A 16034-nucleotide genomic window follows, 5' to 3' on the forward strand; every position below is an offset into this window, starting at 1 on the left:
AAGTATTTTAAGAACGGCTTACCAAGAAGTAATGGTTTGAAGTAAAAATAACACTAATCTGGAAGTCAGGAAATGCAAGCTCTAGTTCCAGCTCTGCTATGTGACACTGGGAAAGCTTCAACTTCTCTGCACCTCAGTTTCCTCATCTAAAGAAAATCATAGCTGGATAAGTACTTTCAAGCTCTAAAATTTTATATTAAGTTGATACTACAAGTTTTAAAATAGGATTTAAAAAATATTAACAAGAGAGTTCTAAAAATTAATGTTACACACATGTGGGTTTATCCATGTACCATTAACAAACTTTCTCACTTGTTTAGCTGATCCTATAGCTGTTACCTTGTAAGAATTCCAACAGACATCTCCCCAGATCTGCTAGTTCCTCAGGGATAATCTATGTTTAAAATAAAAGCTTCCTTCATCTAACAAAAACAACAAAATAAAAACATTATCTTCTCGAGTTATCATTACTAACTGGTTAAAAAAGAACAAAAAGGAAGCAATTAAAAGGAATAGAACATTTCCCTGGCATAGTCCCAAAGTCCATCTACTTATTACACTACCTTTCTGATTCCCTACCATTTTGGCTATTTGGTGTTTTTTTTTTTTTTTTTTTTTTTTTCTTTTTTCCTCCTAGAACTCAGGGAGACAACAGCAAGAAATGTCCTTGGCAGATTAGAATGGACCACCTATCCACCTCCATTAAATTCACTATCACTACCCACCTCCAATAAATTCAAGCACTAATCATGTTACTTTAGAGAAGTCTCAAGCTCTGCCTTAGTTAGTTCATCTGTAAAATGGGGGGGGGATTAGTACTTTGCCTACTTTCATAGGATTTTCGTGAAGATTAAAAGAGAAAACATACATAAAGGTATCTTGTAAAGTGCTATATAAATTGTAGCTACCATTATTACTGTATGTGATTACCATATATGGGACATGACAATATATTGCTGAGATAGGAATTTGAGCACTGAGGGTTCAGTCATAAAAATATCAAACTGTACATTAGAAAAATTATATTCTCTTACTTTCATGCTCTTATACATATGAATAATAGATAAAATTAGATAAGCTAAAGAAAGCAAAGTGTAAACAACATTAAGCTCCATCCATATGTCCCTCCAACAGTCTCAGCTTTAAATTTCAATTTATCTAAATACCTAGGAACTTCACTATTTTAGAAATACTTTACCAAGAGACTATAATTAAAAGTTAAATTACATATATTAAAAGGTCCTTTTAACATTTCTCAAACAATACTTTTGGCTGGGTCTAAAAAAACACATTCATATACGTACTAAACTGATACATAATCAGAAGGGTACCAACTTATTGAATATTTTTACATACCATGCCTAGTACAGTAAAATGTTAAAATTTTTACTTTAAATTTTTTACTATATTACTAAATATAAAAACTTTTTCACTCACAAAAATCAACTCATCATGGACAACAGACTTAAACCTAAGGCATGAAACCGTTAAGAATTCTAGAAGAAAATGCTGAAAAAACTCTTAAAGACACCGGTCTAAGGAAAGAATTTATGAAGAAGACCCCCAAAGCAATCACAGCATCAACGAAAATAAATAAATGGGACCTGATTAAATTAAAAAGCTTCTGCACAGCCGAGGAAACAATAATTAGAGCGAATAGACAATCTACAAAATGGGAGAAAATATTTGCATGCTATATATCTGATAAGAAGCTGATAACTACAATCTATAGAACTCAAGCAAATCAACAAGAAAAATAAAATCAAACAACCCCACTTTAAAAAGTGGGCAAAAGATATGAACAGAAACTTTTCAAAAGAAGATAGACTAATAGACAATAAACATATGAAAAAATGCTCAACATTTCTAATCATCAGGGAAATGCAAATCAAAACCACAATGAGATATCACTTAACTTCAGGGAGAATGGCTTTTATCAAAAAGTCCCAAAACAACAAATGTTGGTGCGGATGCAGAGAGACAGGAACACTCATATACTGTTGGTGGGACTGCAAACTAGTACAACCTCTATGGAAAGTGAAAAAAAAAAAGACATTCTATAAAAAAGACACCTACACTCAAATGTTTATAGCAGCATAATTCACAATTGCAAAGATGTGAAAACAGCCCAAGTGCCCATCAATACGTGAGTGCATTAATAAAATGTGGTATATGTACACAATGAGTACCACTTAGCCATAAAAAAAAAAATGGTGAACTAATACCTCTCGTATTAACCTGGATGGAACTGGAGACCATTCTTCTAAGTGAAGTATCACATGAATGTACTCATCATTAAATTGGAATTAATCAATCAACACTTATGTGCACAAATGGAAATAACATTCATCAGAAATTAAGCAGGTGTGAGGGAGGAGGAGGGGATGGGTAAATTCACACCTAACAGGTAGAATGTACACTCTCTGGGGGATAGGCACACTTGGACTCAAACAGTACAAAAGCAATTTATGTAACCAAAACACTTGTACCCCCATAATAGTCTGAAATTAAAAAAAAAAAGTAAAAAATAATAAATGGCTAGAAAAAAGCTCAATGACACCTAGTGAATATGCCACACTAATTGAGAATATTCCCAACAAAGTGATTTCTCAACAGTGACAAGTATCACAATTACCTACGGAACTTTCACCATACCAGAATCTGAGGATGGGGTTCAAACGTGAAACTTTTGAAGCACAGCTAGTAATAGTGGTCATTCTGGATTATCTACACCCAAGCTTTCCTATTACTACATATAATCAAGAGAAGACTATCATGGGTTTCATTACAAAAGGTAAACTCCTTCTTATAGTAATATCACATGACCCAAAAACATACTTGTGTAATGCTAAAAAATTACACACTTTGATATTCCTAAATACCATCAATTCCATTTCAAAATATCTACACAATTTAAAATTTTTCTTATAAAAACATATCCCAAAGTCTGATAACTAGTGTCAAGATACAATTTTAAATAATTCAATCAACTAACACTTATTAATATCTGCTATGTATGTAAGGCATTTTGACGGGTGCTATGGAGAGATTAAAAAACATGGTTCTTCTTCTACCACAGCTTACAAACTCAAGGAGCAGGCAGGACATATACATTAATACATTGCATATTCAGAGTTGACTATCCAGCAACCTCTCCTTCCAGTATACAGCCAAGGAACAGAAATAATTAAGGATTAATTAGGATATTTAGGATAATAATTAGGAATTATAATTCCTAATAATTAGGAATAATTAGGATAATAAATAAGAAATAATTAAGGAATAATTAGGATGCATGGCAGTCAAAAGAGATGTCACAAAGTTCACCCACTAAAGTGCATGCCCTTTCCTCCTCCTAGGAATGCCCAGTACATTCTCGTGCAAAGTTTACTCTTATTCCAAACAATTTAAATAAATTTGCTTTGGTTTTAGAGTTCTTAGCAAATGAAGATTAAAAGATCCTTGGGCAAGGGGTCCTACAGTTTGAATGTTTGTCTCCTCTGAAAATCATGTTGAAATTTAATCCCCAACGTAACAGCATTAAGAGGTGGGGGCCTTTAAGAGGCGATTGGATCATGAGGGCCCCACCCTCATGAATAGATTAATCCATTCATGGATTAACAGGTTAATAGACTAATGGTTAAAGGAGTAATGGGTTATTGCTAGAGTGGGTTAAGTTATCACTAGTGGCTCTGTTATAAAAGGCAGTTTGGTATACCCTAGCCTGTGTCATATACTGCCTTGGGACTTTACAGAGTCGCCACCAGCAAGAAGGCCCTCACCAGATGCAGCCCCACAACCATGGACTTCCCAGCCTCCAGAACTGTAAGAAATATTCTTTTCTTTACAAATTACTCAGACTCAGGTATTTTGTTGTAGCAACAGAAAATCAAGGGAGAGCAAAAATATCTTTAAAAGGAGGGGAAGGGATTCCATCTATATGAGCTATCTAGAATAGCTAAAGCCACAGAGAGAGAAAGCAGATTAGGTATTGCCAAGGGCTAAGAGGAGGAAGGGAATGAAGTGACTGCTTAATGGGTATGAGGGGTGGATCAAAATATTTTAGAACTAGATAGAGGTGACGGGTATACAACACTGTGAATATACTAAATGCCACTAAAGTGTACACTTGAAAATGACTGATTTTATATTATCTGAATTCCACCTCAGTAAAAAGGGGGACACAAAACCCCAAAAGCATTGGTGGTCAAAATAATCTAGTTTAGGAAGAATATATTAATAGTCATCTGTGCATGGACAGTTTTCAAGGGCATGTCTACACTATTACAGAACTACCGATAATGATAATGGCACCAAATCATGTCAACAAAGTTAAATCATACTGAGAATACCCTATTTAAGATGGCATGAAATTATTTAATGTATTTTAGCATATTGAGGAATTTTATCAAAAATTAACAAGCTAGAAAGTTCACTTAAATGGAGTTCTCATTTCTCCAATAATGCCAAATGAATATTTTTTAAATTAAGAAGATTACACAGCATAATGTCCACATATGTACATCATAAGCACTGATTTTGTGGGACAGTGTTAACTTTAAACATTCTCTTGCATGTTTTTATAATTACAAATGACATTATAGCTGGATGCGGGTTTATTCGTTCCTTGGTATATTAAAAATTACTCTAGATTTAAATATATTTTGAATCACAAACTATACTGAGAACTCAGAGCAAGATAAATTACAGAATTATGTAACCAAATATTTTATCAACTATTCTGCTTCATTATCTTAATTACATTTCACAAAAGAAGGATAGTTGTTCTCACCAAAGAAGTCACTATCTGATCTGATAAGCTCATTTAAGGAGAGTTAACTAAGCCATTGACTCATGTCTTATCTTTTCAATGAGGTCATCTTTGAAACAGTGAGCCCAAAGTGGGATGTTTGTCATAAAACTCTGGTATTACAGAGAAGGAAATATGATGAATGAAGGTCTTGTGAAGGGTTTTCCAGGCCATGAAAGAAGAGCTGAAAAAGCAACTGGCACTGTTAGGAAGCCAGGATAGATGACTGAGAAGGATCTCCAACTGTTATCCCTAAACCAAGATGGAGCTTAATGAGGATTCCAGAATGACTAGCAAAGCAGAGCAGTTTTCTTTTTAGAATGGACCAGACCCTAATTACCAGTAAGAAAAACCTCTGCAAGAATCAAGTTATAATTATCTACTTTATTGAGGCTGTTTTGTGTAAGAATTGCATGAGTTGATTAAAAAGAAAATACATTGCTAAATCATCTGCCCAGGTTCCCATCAGCGACTAGGGCAAGAATAGGGGGACAGAATATCTGAAGAGGTAAGAAACTGAACTGTCCAATCTCTTAAATTACTCTAATATGTAACTCAAGAGTCAAAATGGTTGAGAAATAAAACACAATAAAACACAATTGGCTTCCTTTCCTAACAATGGCTCATTTGGAGCTCAAAATACAATTATAAAAACATCATTAAATAGCTTTTTTGTTTCTGAGTATCAAAAGGCCTTAGATCCCTAGCAGGTAGTAATTCTTTTAGTGTTAGCATTGCTTGTGTCCTGTTTTACACATGATAACTCTTCTGCACTACTCTTGGGTTTTCATGTCAGTTCTCACTACAACTTCAAATACAAGAGCTTCCAAAGCTTCACTGGGAACATTTCTGCTGGACAAAGAAATAAAAATTGTAAAACAATGCAGATAAAAGAGAGTACCTTATTAAGAAATCCACTTAGCTTCTACTTAAGTTTGATAAGTACTGAACAATTAATGCTGAATGTGAATATTTTTTATACTTAATGTATGGCATATACAATACAGCATTAGGACAGCTGTGAATTTTTGGTAGTTTTGGGTTTGTTATTTGCTCTTAAATTTTAAGTTTCTCTTGAAAGCCTATTTTGTCTTCAACTATGTTCAACTTGTAGCATAAAGAAGCAATCTGTGATGGTTAATTTTAGGTGTCAACTTAACTGGATTAAGGAATACCTAGAAAACCAGTAAAACATTACTTCTGGGTATGTCTATGATAGTATTTCCAGAGGAAACTGGGATGTCAGTAGACTGAGGAAGATCCACCCTAAATGTAGGTGGCTACCATCCAATCAGCTGGGGACCTCCAAACAGAACAAAAAAGGAGAGAAAAGGATTTTTTCTCTCTCCTTCTTGGAGCTGAGACACTCTTTCTGCTCTAGGACATCAGAACTTCAGGCTCCCTAGCCTTAGAACTCTAGGACTTATAACCAGTGGCCTTCTGGGTTTCACACCTTCAGCCATGGACTTACAATTATGCTATCAGTTTCTTTGGTTCTAAGGCTTTTGGACTTGGACTGAGCCATGCTACTGCCATCCCAGGCTCTCCAGCTTGCAGACAACCTGTCTTTGGAAGTTCTCAGCCTCCATAATCTGTGAGCCAATTCCCCTAATAAATCCCCTCCCATCTATCTATCCAGTCATGTGCTGTATAATGTTTCTATCAACAACAAACTGCATAAACAACAGTGGTCCCATAAGATTTTAATACTGTAATTTCACTCTACCTTTTCTATGTTTAGTTATGGTTAGATACACAAATACTTACCATTATGTTACAACTACCTACAGTATTCACCACAGTAATGTGCTGTGCAGATTTGTAGTCTTGGAACAACAGGCTATACTATATAGCCTAGATACATACAAAGCTATACCACCTAGGTTTGTGTGAGTATACTCTATGATGTTTACACAATGATAAAATTGCCCAACCACACATTTCTCAGAATGTACCCCCATTATTAAGCAACACTTGACCCTGTGTGTGTGTGTGTGTGTGTGTGTGTGTGTGTGTGTGTATGAGTGTATGAGTGTGTATGTATTGCTTTGGTTCTGTCTCTCTGGGAGAACCTTGACTAATATACAATCAAAGATAATACCTGATAGCAACTTATACTAAGGTTACCACCTATGGACAAAAAATATATTGTATGTTGTGAACATCTCAGGAAACATAAAAAAAGGAAAGAAAAATTTTATTACAATTCCTATTCTCCAACATATTAGCTAATGCTATTTTTACTATAGTCCAACCTCTACCCCACCAATAAGGATTATTAATTTTAAATGTGCTATTTAAACTACTGTGTTCTATATACATATCATTACCTCATAAGACCTGACCAACATCTCATCAAGTCCTGAAATAATATAATTTTGTAGAAGTATTAAAATAATCTGGAGAGATTCCTACATTAAGATGGCAACTTAAGTCACCTAATTTCCTACCTCCCCCAACAGCCCACTGGAACAACCAGAAAATACAATAAAGAAAATCCTCTAAAATGGCTAGGAACTAGAAAAACATTCCATACACATACAGCAAAGTGTTTGTTAGGAATAGGTCTGGTGAGACAAGAGTAAAAACAACTGCTGACCCACTGCCAACCACCATTTTTAAAGAGGAAGTCCACTAAGGGACATTCATCCAACCAATATTTAATGATTATCTATTACACCTCAAGTAAGGAAGTGAGAGACATAATTCTGCCTACTCCTTCTCCCCTACACATACCTTGGGAGAGAAAGTGAGGCTTCAGTGGAAGATCAGGTGGAACCCTTTGGGTGACAGAAGACTCACGCTGAGGTATGAGGAGGAAGGAAATGAATCCAGAGCTTCAAGCTTGGTCCAGAGACCAGACAGAGTAGGGGATTGCTAGCACCACCTGTCAGGAGAGATGTAAAGAGAAAATTATTTCCAAACAAAGATGAATCTTCCTACATCCATGCTACCTTTCTGTGCATAAGAGTTCTGTCCTTTCTCCACATAAGTAAATTATCTCTACAGTGTCAGAAAACAAATTACCATCTCCTAACCAAAAAAATTCAGAAAATCTTGATTTATTCTCTAAGAACGCACCTCAACTACCAATGTCAACAAAAAAGATAAGCAAGCAGAAACATCACTGGATGCAATAGTTCAAAAAAGGGAAAATAATCTGAACCCTCACAGAAACCTTTCCCCAACTCTCTCACCCAGCAGTAAAAATGGTACCTACAGTGAAAGTTACTGCAATAAAAGAGAATTTTTTTTAAAAAAAAATCAAGTAATAATTAGCAATCCCAATAAGACCTGAGAGATTATACTGAAAAAAAGAAAAAAAACAAAAAACCAAAAGTAGATGGTGGAGAAATGATTTTGAAAACAAGAGAGAAAAATTATACCTAGGGTTTTTTTCCAAAAAGACTTGAATTTTCAAAATCAAAAGCTCCTCAAATGCCAAGCAAGATTACTAGTTGGAGGAAAATATAAAAGTCAGTATCTACAAATTCTCATCATAAAAATGTTTAGTTTAAAAGATAAAAATGAATTGCTACCCAAAAAGGAGGTAAGAGTGAACTAGAAAGGTACTGATTTTTTACCAGCAATACCACATTTAATCAGACATCAATATTGATCAACATTTTATTCACATCTCTAAGTGCTAAAAGTCAATAGAATAACATTTTAGAGTTCTGAGGGAAAAGGATTAGCCCAAGAGTTAATTCTATATTGAGGAAAACTCTGGTATGTAAGCAAAAAGCACAACTTTAGATATGCAAAGATTCAGAAAACATACTACATGTGTACCCTTTTAGGAAAAAGTTTTGAATAAATACTTTAGCAAAATCAAATTTATGTCAGAAAGAAAACTAAAAAAATGTAATATAAAAAGAAATATCCATAGATAGTAAAATTACAACAGAAATGATTATAAATATTGTTGTTACCATGGTTAAGACTGGAGAAGGGAACATTTGCAACATTAAATATATAAGAAGCCCTTATAGAAAAATTTGGAAACAGGAAAGGTTACAGCAGCAACAAAATTGTGGATGCTGAAAAGCAAATAAAAGGGTTGCAGACCCAAGAAAACTTAATTCCAGGCAGACAGTGGGGAAAGCTAAGAACTAACCCATTTTATACTCTAAATTTTCAAAAGGTCTAGGAAATGGTACTACCAAGTAACTCTAAAATAGAGGAAGTAGGGAAGCGGAAGCTAGAACAAAGAGCAATATGGAGAAAGCTGCTTGAGTTTGAGTTAGACACTAAGATTCCCTTCCTCACTCTATTATGTTATAGTTAACTGTTGTTATCCCACTACAACAGAAGTTTAGAGGTTTATTCTCAACAGAGGGTAAAACCAAATCTCTGAAATAGGGGAGACCAGGCATAGGTGAGACAGTGGGCAGCATACTAAATCAAAAGGATTAAATGACCATATACATATGAAACACAAACCCTTACCTCACTTCCCCTCTTTTCTCTTCTAGGCTGGCTCCCAGGCTAACACTATGCTACTTAAAATATGATCTGCTGATGGTCCACAAACCATCTGTCACCAGTCTACGACAAGATTGGTACAGAAAATGAAAATAAGCATTTATAAATTATGACAAAAATTTTCAGAGTTAAGTTTATGCCTTTTGAATCAAATAATAAAAATATAGATTTGTCTTCTAATAATAAAAATATAGATTTTGTCTTATATGTCTTCGTTTTTTAAATCTCATTATTCCAGTAATTTACTTTTATTATAGTTTAAAACTACCATTCTGCAATATATTGGGATAAAAGAAAATAAATGTCCTGGTGCTTCAGCAGTCTGAGAAGCACTGGGCCAGATCCTGGAGCCTGACCAGGCCCAAAGAGCTACCCAATGTGAGAGTCCAAGCCTTGTGTTACAAGCCTCTCCACAGGTTGACAGAGCTTTCCATCTGCTTCTTGGTCACGAGCAGACAGTCAAAAACTAGCTGACATCCGAGGAAATCCTCTAATGTTAGCTCAAGATACAGACTTGTTTCTAACAAGTTAGAAATAGAGACTATGCATTAAGAAAAAAAAATTCTTTAAAACTCACTGACTTCTCAGGGAAGAACAGGATGACACAAAAAAGGAACATTAAGAGAACAAAAAAAGAACTCGTAGAAATAAGAAAATATAAAGAAGCAGAAAAGGGCAATGGAAGGGTTGAATGGTAAAGATAATCTCTCAGAGAGCAGAACAAAAACACAAATAAAGGAGAAACAGGATGAGAAAGTCAGAGGAGGAATCCAGGAGGTCAAACATTTGACTAATAGGAATGCAGAAAGTAAGCACAAACAAAAAGAAGAAAGAAATCATCATTAAAATAATTTTTTTGAAGAATTGAGCTGTAGCAAATCAGTTTCCAGGATGAAAATGTTCACCAAGTGCATAGTATATTGAACCAAGGCAGATCATTGTAAAAATTCAGAACAGTGGAGGCAAAAAGAATATCCCACAAGTTTCTAGAGAGAAACAAAAAAGGTCACGTAACAAAGGATTTGAAATTAGACAGCTTTAGACTTCTTATCTACAATGGAAGGATAAAGACAAAGGGGCGATACCTTCAAATTCTGAGGTAAAACTTTCAACTGGGAATTCCATACTCTGCCAAGCTAACAATCAGGTATAAGGGTAAAAAGAAGACACATAAAATATTCAAATTTACTTGCCAGACATCCTTCCCTAGAAGTTATTACAAGATATACTCCATCAAAATGAGAGAATAAAGAGAAAGACATGAAATATAAGCAACAGGAGATCGAATGGAGGAGAGAGAAGTAAATAATATCCCCAAGACAACAGTAAAGGCAAATCCCAAGATAATGGCTGGACCCCCATCCCATTGCTCCAGTCAGTCCAAAGATAAAACATCATCTACATCAAAAGATAAGACATATTGAGGACTTCCATCATCAAAAACCTGACACTGTACCATCTTTTCAACCTTAGTACAGAATCCCCAGGTGAACATGGCCCAGAATCTTACTTATATTGACATAAATTCATGATCTTTCTGCATTCCCCTCCATGCCCTCATATCTACATCAGCTGAGGTCACAGTGAGCTTAGGAAGCAAAACTACAGAGCAGCCTACTCACGCTAACAGACATTCAATATCCAGTCTACACGGCAGGGCTGCCAGATTCTCTGATTATGGTGAGTCCTAAGGTTCCTAGGATTCACTCACAACTTTACACACTGACTTCCCCAAAAGGGGCTCTGGTAAACTACCAGAGAAGCTAAAGGCAGACTGTGATCCAGCTACTTTGTTCACCTTAACTTCTCCTGGAAGCCTTCACCTAACAGTGGCATTGTTATCTTTTCACTGCATAGCTACAGTAAATTAGGGTTGCTACCAAATTTTCAAAACCAAACAATTTGGTACTTATAGAGTCATAAAAATACCAAAAGTTAAAATGGTAGTTTCACTTGGTTGGGATCAGAGAGGAGGGTATGAACAAAGAGAACACACTGGGGTACAGGAAAGGAGCTTCTGTTTCTTAAATAGTTCATATGCAGGTATTTACTATATTATCTTTAAACCATATATAGTATATATAAATATATTTCACAATAAATAAAAACACATTACAAAATGGGCAAAGGACACAAAGAAGAAAGTCACAGAAGAATATCAGTGAAAATAGGCCCAAACTCACTAGAATTCAAAACAAATTAAAATAATAAGAACACCTCTGTGTTCAACCAGATTGCAAAAGATGTTACGTATTTCTAATACCTAGTGTTGGTGAGTTAGGAAAAAGAGGAACTATGATATACTAATGATGGAAATATAAGCTGGCATGACCTTCATAAAAAAGTTTGCAATAGATACATAAAAAGCTTAGGGGGAAAGTATATAACTTCTGATTTACTTCAAGAAATGTATCCTAAAAGTAATAATCAAAGATGTCCATGGCACCACTATTTATAAAATCACAAAATTAAAAATAAATGTCCACCAATAAATAATGATTAAATAAATTATGGCATTTCTATTTAAAAGAATACTATTCAAATTTTAAAATAATATTGTAAACCCACATTTATTAACAGAAAGATATCCAAGATACATGAAGTGAAAAAAAAAACCCAGAAAACAAAGAGACATATTAGGATTTAATCTGTCCAAACAGCAATAGATAAGAGAGTAGATGGATAAACAAATGGATAATAGACCCACACAAATTCTCAGTAAAAAGTCAAGAATACACATAATAAAAATATTTATAGTGGTTATTGGTTATCCCTAGGTCAGTGTTTCTTAAAACGCTGTCCTTGGATCACTGTGGCCTGCACAGTGGCATACTGCCTTATGGCAGCACAAGCCAACAGCTTACATTTGGATAATATGAGAATGGCAATGTCTTTGCCTCTAGGTAACTCTTATGAAACTTCATCAAAAGTGGCATAAAGCCATGAACATTTTGAAATTCTCAAACAAAGCAAGTGACTTCTGTTGTAAACCAACTGAGTTTTTCCTCAACAAACTCAAAATAATATACTTGATGCCAGACAAAATGGATGAATGTTGACACTAAGGATGAAAAGGAGATCAAAACAAAATAGATAACATTCAACGCTGTGTTCCCCATATCAACTCACAGGTACCTAATCATACCAATACAAAGAAGACTATAACACTAGCTTCAAAGTTAACAGTAAACATAAGATTCAGAGAATAAACAATTGAATGTCACTCATGCTATATAAATTCACACTATAAGGGTAGCGTTTTTAGTTTTTTTATTTAACAATATATTTGTGAGGAATGAGCTACCTAAAACATAAGTAACGGGAGTTGGTACCACCAGAATAGCAGTTACAGGTATGCAGTGTGGTTATATAAATAAAAAGTCGCTTACATTTTACACAGAAAACAAATGGTATTCAACTAATAATATGCTTCCTGATCTTGATACATTTTTAAAAGGAAAAAAAATACTAAAAATTGTAACATCAATCTAATTGAAATATATAGAATATATTTTCTTCTATATGCTATATAAAAAACATGAATAGAAAGTATAATGTTCAACTATTTTTACATTATTCAAGCATATTATTCTCTAATGAAGTGCTAGATTTGATCTAATAAAATTTTATTTAGAATTTTTTTATGCCATCATTAACACTTTTGGTGTGGGTACTACAGAGAATTTGTAAAATGAACTGGAGTACTTTCCACCATTTCATCTGCCCTGCAACCGTTCAGTAACCATAAGTATTAACTTCTTTTTAATAGTTAACTCTTTAGGTTTTAGATATTACAATCTTTATAAGTTCTTCCATAGTTTCTGGGCTCTTCAGGTTTTCTACTGCTTGAGTCACTTTGGTAATTTATATTTTCCTTGAAAATAATCAATTTAACATAATCCCCAAAACTTCACTTTTAAGAATCTATCCTACAAAAAAAAACATACACACACAACATATAAAAACATATATTGTTATCACTTAATGCCCAAGAATAGGAAAATGATAAAGCAAATTATGGAACATCCACATGAAAACATTATACAGAAAGAGGCTATGGATATTGAGTTGACTTGGAAAGATATTTATTGTGAATACTTTTTTTTAATTTTTAAAAAAAGGAAGTTGCAGATTGAGGCATGTAATACATTTTTATATTAGGAAGAAAGAGCCTCACTTTATGTCATTTTTATTTTAGGAGGAAAGATCCTATGACCATATATTTATATAAGCATAGAACAAATCTACTGAAAGATAACCCCCCAAACTAGTGATAATAGGTTAATTTTTTACAAAGGAATGATAGCATGATATAGCAAAAAAACAAACAAAAAAACCCCAAATAGGAAGATCATCTTAGTACCCCAACTGAAACCAAGAGGGCAATGTCACTACCACAGCCTTTACTGAGGCCTGCTTGTATGTATATTCCCACCTTTGAATTCTTGGAAATCCTATATCCTTACAATAAATCCCCCTTTCAATTTAAGCCAGCTTATGTTGGTTTCTACTACTTGTAACCACAGGCTCGCTCTTAAGACAGAAGGCTGACAGATCAACGTTGACTGTGTTTACTTCACAGAAAGGTAGGTTTTGTGATGATCCTTTGAAAAGGAGTAGGACTTAAACATATAAGAAAGGAGCAAAAGCAATTTAGATCAGAAAAACAGAATAAAGAAACACTGGAAGAAAAGTATTTTTCTCCCAAGAAAAGTATTTTTCTCCCAAGTATCACGGGGTCTAGCTCAAAGACAGAATGCATAATAGGGAGGGGTAAAGTGAGAACAGACTATAGAGGACAGACCTGAACTAGCTATGAAAGGTAAACAGGAGTCATTGTTAATTTATGAACAGAGAGAAGCCATAAAAGCAGTATTTTGGAAATATTATATTATCTAGAAATGCAGTCCCCAACCCCTGGGACACACAGCAGGAGGTCAGCAGTGGGTAAGCTAGTGATGCTTCATCTGTATTTACAGCAACTCCTCATGGCCTGAAACTGGTCCCTGGTGCCAAAAAGGTTGGGGACTGCTGATTAGAAGGTAAGATTAAATTGGAGAAAGTAAAAACAGAAGTGAGAAAATAAGAGAACTAGAGTAATCATCCAAATAAAAAGTGAGGAACCAGGGAACTGGCAATGTTAACATAGATTAGGAACCATACATTGGGTACAGAAAGATTTTATTATAAAAGGATAATTCTCAAAGTAAAATACCAAGGATAGGAAGATATAAATAGAGTGAATCAAAAGCTACCATTCCTGGAAAGTTATGTTAACTTTTTACAATCAATTGTAAAGCAAAGACATTCCATAGAGTCTCAAAAGGAAGAATCTATGTGCTACTCACTACATTCTAGCTACTTAAACACTAAAGAACTAAAAAACTATGATTTTAGCTTAGCTATACAAGGTGTCCCAAAAGTGGGAAATTTTTCCTTTGAAAGAAAATTTTGTAATTTCTATTTTGTAAATAAAGGTATATTTAGCTACAATTTTCCATTTTCCCCATATAGGGCAACTTTTGGGACACCCTGTATTTGTGACTTAGCAAACAGCTTTCTAACTTGTCACATTACACAGAAAATTACTGCACTGCTTAAGTCATTCAATCCTTTCTTTTGCAAAAATAAATATATGCAAAACAAATATACAACTGGAGATAAAACCAAAGCAGCATGCAACAGAAAAAACTTACTAAAAAATACAAAGTTTTGCCTAAAAGGAATCTAGAAAAAAAAAGGAACCTAGAAAAAAAAAAGAAGAAGAAAAAGGCGAAGTCTTTCAAAGCAGAACTTATTTTAGCACCCTTAAAATAACTATTATCTTTTCACAACTTGAAACAAACATTTTGGGCTTACTTTCCTTGTAAATAGCTGTTTTAAGTTTTGTAGCTGAGGGACTAATAATGCCCATCATATTTTAAGCAAGTGAAAGAAAACGTTTTGTACAATTTACATACATAACCAAAGTCAGCTCCCTTCAAATCATTGTGGCCTAATGAACAACTTGAACCCAGAAAACGAAATGTAGGGTTAAGTACGTAAATATAATTAAGTACAGATTTCAAAATGTTCAAAATGCTAGTGTACATGTGAGTCACATACCATTCAGGTAAGCTGGTGGCACTGGTATATAATTATGAAGGAGTTTAAAATTAAAAATTAAACTACACATATGCCTTTACTTACCTTTGTTCATATAGTTTCCTTTCACCAGGCATGTCATCCCCTTCCCTCTAACTAAATTCAGTACTAGTCAAACTTCCTTGCAAATTCTACCTCACACAGGAACATGAAACCTGCATCACATGTTAATTTCTCCCTTCCCTGAATATCCACTTAAAAGGTAGACGGTGCTTACCATTTATTAAAACTTTTACATTGTTGAGTCATTTCATTTTTTAAGTTTTACCTCCCCAGATATTTAAAAGCTTCTTAAAGGCAAGTTCTATTTAATATTTCTCATTTATCCCTCATAAAAACCAAGAAGATTGGGTATACAGGCACTTAATACATTCATTCATTCATTCTCTTATTTTCAATTCAAATATCCGACTTCCTTTGATTTTAGATTAAATCACTTTATAGCAAACTTCGTAAAGCACATAAACTTTTTGCTGTAATAATTTGGAGTTTGGTTTAAAATATACACCACACAGAGTCAGAAATCACGTTCTTAATATTTAAGATTTGGGAGAAAAATCTGAACTAATCTGTTCAAAGTGACATAAAGACCACT

General features: G+C 34.2%; 1 protein-coding gene across 9 annotated transcripts in view; it reads right to left on the bottom strand.

Annotated features, from left to right (window-relative positions):
* The window catches only part of ZNF518A (zinc finger protein 518A), a 56336-nt gene that overhangs the window by 29633 nt on the left and 10669 nt on the right, over nucleotides 1-16034 (bottom strand). For all 9 annotated transcript variants that reach the window (XR_012922868.1, XR_012922869.1, XM_012767135.3 and 6 more), the window contains 2 exons: nucleotides 7547-7697; nucleotides 23-146 (listed from right to left, as the gene is read on the bottom strand). The gene's annotated coding sequence lies outside the window, so the exon portion shown is untranslated. The remainder of the gene's footprint in view (nucleotides 1-22; nucleotides 147-7546; nucleotides 7698-16034) is intronic.

Source organism: Microcebus murinus, chromosome 14 (assembly GCF_040939455.1).
Source record: "Microcebus murinus isolate Inina chromosome 14, M.murinus_Inina_mat1.0, whole genome shotgun sequence".
NCBI lineage: Eukaryota > Metazoa > Chordata > Mammalia > Primates > Cheirogaleidae > Microcebus > Microcebus murinus.